A 9,183-nucleotide genomic window follows, 5' to 3' on the forward strand; every position below is an offset into this window, starting at 1 on the left:
ATTGCTTTTAAGCAAAAAGAACTGTTGTGCTTGATAGAACAACATGTCTGTATGCTGCCATAGCAGATTCATGGCGCATTAAGCCCCCTAACTATTTGTAATTTGTCCGTGTTACCCCGGAAACCCCCGTTTACAGATGTCGCGCAATCGTTTTTGTTTCAACCCAGCCATGAAAACAAGCTAAGTAATTATGTTTATTATTCAAAATGTCTGCCATTTATAGCTTAGAATCATTAACTGATGTCATCTTAAAAAAAATAATAATAAAAAAAACTTTTAAAAATGATTCACTCGCATATTTTAAACTTTTAAACAAATGACGTCACAATGAATAAAATGCCGTCTGTAAAAAGTCACGGATATCTACCTGATAACTATTGCTAAATTGTATTCTTTTGTTACTGTCGCATTTTCCCCGATATTTTAGATGATAAATAATTGATCCAAACAAATAAAAGAGAAAGAAAAGAAGAAAGAAAAAGAAAATCTTAACCACTCCTTGATGTCTGCGATTTCTGCATCGCGACCCTTGTTATATGACCATGTTTCACCCGTAAAATCCCCCAAAAATCCTGCTGTGGCCATTCACAGCTGTGTCTTGACACTCAGCGAAACAGGCTATATGGAGTTTTTGGATCAAAACAAGGTAAGTACGCGATAATATCTCGTTAAAGTCATGCCATCTGTAATTCTGCTCTCGCGTGCTCTCACCTCCAGATATGGTTTTGCTGTTTAAAAAACTTTTTTTTTTTAAAATGCCCTCCTGTCCAGAATTTTTCTTCCCCCAGAAAATTGAGATTTTAAGCTTTCCAATGATGTATCACACATGCATATTGGACAATTTTGAAATTGGCCAAATTGGGGGTCTCAGAGCGGAACTTCAAGTCGCCTGAGTGTTTTCCGCCATATACATATATACACAGTATATATTGAAGGAGATAGTAACTTTTCTCGTAGGCACCATCTAAGTGTTTGCATTACTCTAACACACCAATCAGTCAGGGAATATTATCGTTTCTCATATTTACTGTATGACTGTTTGTATTACTCTAACACACCCAATATAAAATAAATAGCACTTATACCATAGTTTAATGAAAACAAGCAGAATATAGGGCATAAGAGATAAACAACACCTCCTTATCACAGAAGCCCAGCACGTGCATACAACTAACTGAGCAAGATTGGCGCTGACAAGCCTACGTCTGCACCACCAAGTCTCACAAGCAGTTCTCCCGGACTGTCCACAACAAATGGCAGGACGGTCTGTCCTAACATGATGAACACAGGAGAACACTCGATATCCAACTGATAACACGACTGACAACACTCCAAGAGCCCCGTTGACGCTGAGGTGGCAAAATCCACATCCTCGTTGCCCGGACAACAGTAACTCCTGAATCCTGCTGTCCAATCCACTAACAGACAATAATCCCAAACACACCCTTCTTCCTGCCCACTGCTTGCCCCGCGAGAGCCTTCAAAAGACTGAATGTTTAACTAAGCGTTGTCATTGTTTCTCGGGAACTTCTGATATGGTGACCTTGGAACGAGTTTGCCTCCTCACCTGAGTGTTTCTGGTTCGCCTTGCTGTTTTGATCTCTTTCGATCCTGAATAAATTGTCAACCTGTTTTCAGTGAGCCTCCTTTAAACAGTCCCTCCGGCCCGGAAACGTCTTCTGAAGACGGTACACAAGAAAACCCGCCCGTCTCATCAGACCATAGGATATGGTTCCAGTAATCCATGTGCTTTGTTGACATGTCTTCAGCAAACTGTTTGCGGGGTTTCTTGTGTACCGTCTTCAGAAGAGGCTTCCTCCTGGGGTGACAGCCATGCACACCAATTTGATGTAGAATGCAGCGTATGGTCTGAGCACTAACAGGCTGACCTCCCCACCTCTTCAATCTCTGCAGCAATGCTGACAGCACTCCTGTAACGACTCACATGATATTTTGGAGGGAAAATGACAAGCAGTACTCAATTTGGACATTTAGGGATGTACGTAGTTTCAATTTGGTGTACTCACTTTTGTTGCCAGGGGTTTAGATATTAATGGCTATATTTTGAGTTATTTTGAGAGGAAAATAAATTAACTCTATTATATAAGCTTCACACAGACTACTTTTCATTGTGTCAAAGTGTCATTTTGTCAGTGTTGTTCCATGAAAAGATATACTTAGATATCTGCAGAAATGCGAGGGGTGTACTCACTTTTGTGATAAACTGTATATGCATACATGCGTGGGTGTGCGCGCGTGTATTTATGTAGATTTGTATCGCTTTGTTTCCTCACCATATCCAATGGAATCACTTCCCATCTGAATTGTTAAAGATACTCTCTTTGTATTGAATTCCAACCAATAACTCTAGATATGCATCAAATCGGTCTCATGCCAGATTCCCAGGCCTAATATATACATACATACAGTAAATATCATTACATATACTGTATATAGTAGGAGAAAATGAATGAATGAATCTATACATACTGTATATTTCCATACATATATTTCTTTACCTAGAAATGCATACACAAACTGACCATACAAACAGACGTAGAAGTATCTGTGAGGCAAGTTTTGCATTACAAAATGTGTTTAAATATGGACCTTGCGCCAAGCAGTGTGCAAGGCTATTAAAAACTGACAGTAACTTTCCAATACTTTATACACGCACGTGTATATGTGTGTATCTTTGTGTGTCTTTCTTACCTCTGCTTGCACACCCAGCACTCCTTTGCTTATTTAAAAAGGGTGATAAGTTTGAAGCAGGAGCTTTTATTCTCTCTGCCAAACATGCAGGCGATCTATTGCATAACACAGGAGTTAGCAGTGATTGGACAGTCTAAGTATGAGACTGCAAGGGGACACCCAATCAGATGTTGATGTCTTTGAATGGACCTAATCAGTCTAAGAATGCTGGCAATGATAAATCACTTTTTTTTCTCAAAAGCGGATTGTGTTTTCGTCATATGGGCCTAGCAATAAATCTTGTCCTACTAAGAGCATGTAAAGAACCTGCATAGAGTTGCTTTCTATGTGACATTTGAAACTGAAGAAGGGACAGCCAGGGCACAGAAAATAGAAAATGCTTCAATTGATAATCCCAGCTTTTAGATCTTGCAAATGTGGTAACCCCTTTTTTCCTCTGGCTCTTCACCGCCAGCAGCCCTTACGGCCCAGCAACAGAATGGCAACCACCTCTCAGCCCTAAGTACAATTTCAGTATACTTGGCTTTTCAAACCTCTACTTACTCCTCTCCAGGTGCAAAATCACTTGTCCGCAAAGGTGCAATTATTAACTTTTTCCCCTCCTCCTTCTGTCTCTTTCCACCATCTCGTCACTCACTATAATACAATCACCGAGCATGGTTTAAATCCATGGTTCATGGTTCAAATGCTGGTAATACATTTAGAATATTTTGAAAAGTAGATTTATTTCAGTTATTCCATTTAAAAAGTGAAACTTAGCTCTTGTATTTCAAGTTCAAATACAAATCCTTAGGAGGACATTTATAAATATTACAGAAAATAAGGGAAGAAGGCACTCAGTTTAATTGAACAGCTTGCAAGGAGAACGGAGGGCGGCTAATACTAAGACTACACAATACAGACTGACAACTATTATGTTTCAGTCTCTCCCGGTGGGTATACCAATTTCACTCTTCAATATGTTGGATAAACTGATATCTAGGTTTATTTGACAGGACAAAAGACCGAGGGTAAGACCTAACACTAGATGTCCCATGTTTGTCCAATTTTTGGACATCCTGGGATCATCCCCAAGACTGTCCCACTTTGGGACAGAGTGTAGCCTTTGTTTTGTAAATGGGGCCATTGCTGATGCACCGAGGAAGGACACGTCGACCGCATCCCATTTCTATTTTTCTACTTCTACCCCTTGGCCCTTCAAACGGAGCAATAAGGGTTAGGGCTTGAAACGTCAGCCCTATGAATTGGGACACCCCTTCACACTCACGTACGTCATACGTCCGTTCAGCCAGTTGTTATGTAACCAAAAGCGACGATAAAAAGTGCACCAAGTGCACTTGTGTGTTTAGCAAAACTGAAAAACAAAACACACAACACACATGAAGAAACACAATGAACAATGAACTAACATTACAATTAGTGGTATCCTTTTTTTTATTTATTACACCCCTAATTAGTGCACTTTTTAATCGTGATTCATCTTTTTTAACTATTACTTTTCTGACTGAAGAAAACACATTGAAAGTAGACAGAGGTAAAAGTGGCTAGAATTTCTTGCCGGAACTCCCCGATGTGAAGTTCGCCACGGAGCCAGAAATTTAATTTAATTAATTTATTTATTTACAGTTTGGGGTGGGGGGGTCAAACCTCCTAAAACTACTAAAATGCAAAGAAAACTGTTTTCATACAGTTATTTCTATAACACATACAAAAACTGATTTTCATTCAAAATTTTATTTTTTCAATGATTTGCAAAATAAAAGGTAACAAAAGCAATAATCCCAACCTCCCTCTCCTAATTTTTATTTTTCCTCATTGCCTCACATACTAAATGCCAAATCTCAATTTTAACTACTTAAGAACATAGGATGTATATTAAAATTGAAGTTAAGTAAACATTTACTTTTGCTTTCTTTTTTAAAATAATAAATATATAAGTAACATACAATAAGAAAAAGAAGTACAAATGACTTATATTATGCAGAGTGAAATGGAATATATTTTGAAGATCGCACAAACATCGACTTTTTTAAATCATAAGGAAATGAATAAGTAGCCTATCATAAATGAACAAATATAAGTCCAAAGTGCACATTGACACTAAGATGTTTTAAACCTCCTCATCGGAGCAAATAAAACAACATATGATAAATAAGCCTGCTCAACTCTTTCCTTGCTCTTAAAAATGATCCATTTTCTGTTGCATTGCCCTTTTTTTGTCGCATCAATTCCACAAACTTTTTTTTTTTTTTGCTGTTCCAGAAAACATGCACATTTGAACAAATCAGAGCTAACTATCTCTGCTGATCACATGTCAGTAAGTCAGCCAATTGAACGGATAAATGAGTCCAGGGGTTTTGCTGTGCATTCGCACATTGACGTGACTCATCATCGTCAGACTCAGATAACTGCAGCAGATGGGGCAACCTCCATGCCGTCCGTGGAATAAACTAAATGATGAATATTGGTGGAAACGGATTACGCTACACAAGCACTTTATTATGCTTGTTGTTAACACTTGTGTATGTAAATCTGATGTTGGTAGATTGTTTTCATCTTGGAGATGAAATGCATGTGTGGCAGCTTAGCATTTTTTTTTTTTTTTACATTTGCTGTCATATTTTTCTAATCAAAGCACCGCGTACCAGAACAGCATTCCGGCCCTGAATCTTATACCGGAACTGCGTTCCTGACCGTTCTGGCCCACTTTCACCCCTGAGAGTAGATAAAAAAAGAAAAGCACCTCACATGAAATTGTTGGGAAAAAATACGCAAGATTTGTAAATACCACTCTTGGTTCAGAAACAAACTATCATTCAGGTTTCATACAATGGTGTAAATATTAAATTTAATTTTATACCAAATTAAATTATAAATTGAACTAGTGCTCCACATCTATGTGCATGTGTTGTGGACCCTTCCATTAGTTAAAGTGTTTGTTTTTTTGTTTGCTTTGCTTAAATTAAATGAAACAAGGTTGATACAGTACATCCAAATAATGTTCTAACAGCTGATGACCAGTATTATCTACTCTCAATGTGTTTTCTTCAGTCAGAAAAGTAAGAGTTAAAAAAGATGAATCACAAAGTGCACTAATTAGGGGTGTAATAAATAAAAAAAGGATCGTAACTACGTATACGAGTTTTCCCATACATTGGACAAGTCGAAGTTCGAGTCAGTGGCCGCCATCTTGCATCTGCAAAGTTTTATATCCTATCTCTGCTGGAATAATCTATTTTGATCACAATTATATTGAAAATTTGGCATCACAACAACAGGGCGGGGTTAGAAGAAGGTGTGGAACAAGAGAAGACCATCCAGTCCGTAGGAGGCGAGTAAATTATGCCGAGTCTGATGAGGAGTCTCCAGAAAGAGCGGGTATGGATTCGAAGAGGAAGGAAGAGTTGATAAACAATGATATTCATCCCTTCCACGAAGGTAATAAAATGAAAAACAAAATATTTATCTTGACTACATTAAGCCCCCCCCAAAAATCAAATTCCCACTCGAAAACCTACAGAAATGAAACATCACCCTTCCAAAGAGCATATGAGATAGCCGAGAAAACATATTTCCTGCCATGAAATTAAAACGATCATACCTCCGATTTTCCTTGGTCTATCAGTGTCAAAAACTGGGAGAGGGGCTGGAATTAATGCTTTTTGACAGCAGCGCTGTATGTGAAACAGTTTATTTTTTAAAAACGACAATTTAAGGACGCCATGTGATTGAACAGGCTGGTGTGATCATAGAAGCTTTTTTGTGGTCATGTGACTGTATTGTTACGTCTGACTGTGTAACAGTCACCTCCTTGAGTGGTCTTCCTCCCGACGTCCACCGCGCGGTGGCGCTGCTTTATTTATGTTGTATATGTTCTTCTTCTGTTATTGCTTACTTGTGTTGGGGGAGTTCGTCTGGGAACGCGTGTGTGCGTACCGCTGAGCTCCGAGTGACGAGTGGTAGAGCTGGAGTTATTTTTGACTATTAAAAGTGCATGGGTGGACGTCTGCTTCTTTTTTTGCCTTCTATACGCTCATCCTGCCCTGCCAAGCGTTACAACTGGTATAATATGATGGTATAATGATAATTGTTGCGACGTCTCATTGGTGAAACCAATAGAGCCAATGTGTGTATTTCTGGCAAGAATAAAATCAAATATGTAGAATGAAGAGGAAAAATGTAACAACTCTAGTCCAAATCGAAAGCTCAAATTGTGGCGGTGGAGATTTAATATATTTTTTTTGTTTGTTTTTCAGAAAGCTTCTCAAAGACGTAACATGATTGCTAGAACAGTAGAAGAACTTGTTCAGATTACAACAACAGTAAATGACGATTCGTTATCGGATTCCTGGTGTTTTACCTAACATGGAAATACAATAGTCATAATATTCTTGACTTTTTACAGATGCGTGACTCGATCTTTCTTCGTAATGACACACTTGCAGTGCTGCACGTATATGACGTATATGATTGCACACTTTGCCATTAATTCAAACCTGCTCGTCCACATAAAAAGAGAAAACTCAAAAAGTGCCATTACGTTTATAGGCAATTCAATGTTTGTGTTCAGAAAACCTAATGTATTACAATTCTTTACCATGAACCTTTTTTGTAGCCTCTACCAGACAGTTAATCCTGGAGTATGGAAAAGGTGCACGGGTTTGAACATACAGGGTCTTCCAAGAAATGTATACACCCTTTTGCAGCTAATAGCTTGACATGTTCACACTTGAACTGCATTTTCATACTTCCAGTAGCATTTGAGAACGAATTTGCTTTCTTCAAATTTAGTCTGATCATTGATTCAATGTTGTTTTTTTTTGTCAATCCATAGACAATTTGGTTACCAACTGCTAAAGAGTGCATACATTTTTTGGGGTACACAATGTATATTGTGCATGCCTGGCCTGTAGTATAATAAAGGTGTTATACGGAAATTTTAGTGTTAATTATATAACTTTTTTACTCAACCAATGCCATGATGAGTACAAAAAGCCTCGACATTTTAACTGAGACTGCTGTAAAGAGCCCCTTTTTTCCCCTTCAAGAGAGTGTGCTCGCATCAATCACGCTGGACCAACACGGGCCTGTGCAGGTTTATGTGTGTCCCAGCGGCAGCAGTGGTTTTACCGAGCTTCCGCCTGAAAAAAACTTTTGTGGTGGATGAAGTACTCACTTTTTTTTTTTACTTAAGTAAAAGTACAGATACTGTACAAGGTCAAAAAAATTACTTATCACGTATCAAATAAAAAGTTTAAAATGCGAAGGATTTCTGCATTTAGCAGATATTTTAGCCCAAACATTGTTTTTTATTTAAATTCTATTGATGTAACAAAAACTGACTAAAGGTAACAATTGAAAGAGAAATACATTCCCGTTACGTTCACCAAAACTTGTGTACCTGCCCCCCTCCAACATGTGTGTCCTGATCGATGTGACAGACTGATCTGCAGCTAAAGGAAGCGTCTGGTTGAAGTTACTGCTGCCAAAGGGGAGGGGGGATATTAAATGTGATGACACTTATTTTTCCCCCTTCTGTCATTGTTTGCATACTATCCTCATTAAAATATGAAAACCTATAAATGTTTGGGTGATTTTAGTTAAACCACTGTTTTTACATCTGTATGATTTTGACAAAGAGCAGATCACATTTCATGGTGATTTTATGTAGAAATGTGAGAAATTCCAAAAGGTTCAGATACTTTTTCATGCCCCTGTAGTATATAGAGTATAAAGTTATTCAGCAGGCTTCCTAAAAAAATAATCGCAAAAAAAAAAGTATATATATATATGACAAAAATATATATATATATAACATAATGCAGACCCATGGAAATGTAGTCCAGTCAATACACAAACACAGTAGGCTATGTTCCAACTAAAGTTTTTTTTTTAATAAAAATTGTTATTCCCACTCAATTGTTATTCTCATTCAATGTTCTAGATTGCATGCTAACAACAACCGAAATAAACTGACAAACAATTTAACCATCGTGTTTCCAAACGCAGGAGTTCAAAACTACATTTCTCACAGTGCATAGTGCAGCTTAACTTACTGATAGCTACCCTATTAGTGAGCACTGGTAGCCGAGGCAAAATCAAACATTGCTATAAAAGTTTACAATCATCGGCAGCGCAATGATGCGACACCAAACGGGATTTTACAGATCACACCAGTACAAAGCTCCGACAGAAGTCAACATTTGTCAAAAGTAGTTTTAGCAAGTGTACCTGTAGCCTGTGAGCTTATGTCGTGACGAAGATTTGTTTGTGAATAAGAATTGACAGTTAACGCTATGATAAAGCCAGTCTGTGACTGCGCACGCATGCGCAAATTTGTATCCAAAGTAGAATAAAGGTACTGTATTTTTGACTTAGTTACTCTTTTGGGTAAATGAGAATTTGACTATATACGTATTGATCGTAAAAAAATCCTTAAGCACTGGGCAGGCTCTCTGGGAACATTTCACA

The 9,183-nt window shown here is 38.0% G+C and overlaps 1 protein-coding gene across 1 annotated transcript in view; it reads right to left on the minus strand.

Annotated features, from left to right (window-relative positions):
• Positions 1-2,784, minus strand: part of aldh1l1 (aldehyde dehydrogenase 1 family, member L1) — a 78,323-nt gene extending 75,539 nt beyond the window's left edge. The window contains exon 1 of the mRNA XM_057846947.1: positions 2,713-2,784. The gene's annotated coding sequence lies outside the window, so the exon portion shown is untranslated. The remainder of the gene's footprint in view (positions 1-2,712) is intronic.
• Between the last annotated feature and the right edge of the window lie 6,399 nt (positions 2,785-9,183).

Source organism: Corythoichthys intestinalis, chromosome 9, assembly GCF_030265065.1.
Source record: "Corythoichthys intestinalis isolate RoL2023-P3 chromosome 9, ASM3026506v1, whole genome shotgun sequence".
NCBI lineage: Eukaryota > Metazoa > Chordata > Actinopteri > Syngnathiformes > Syngnathidae > Corythoichthys > Corythoichthys intestinalis.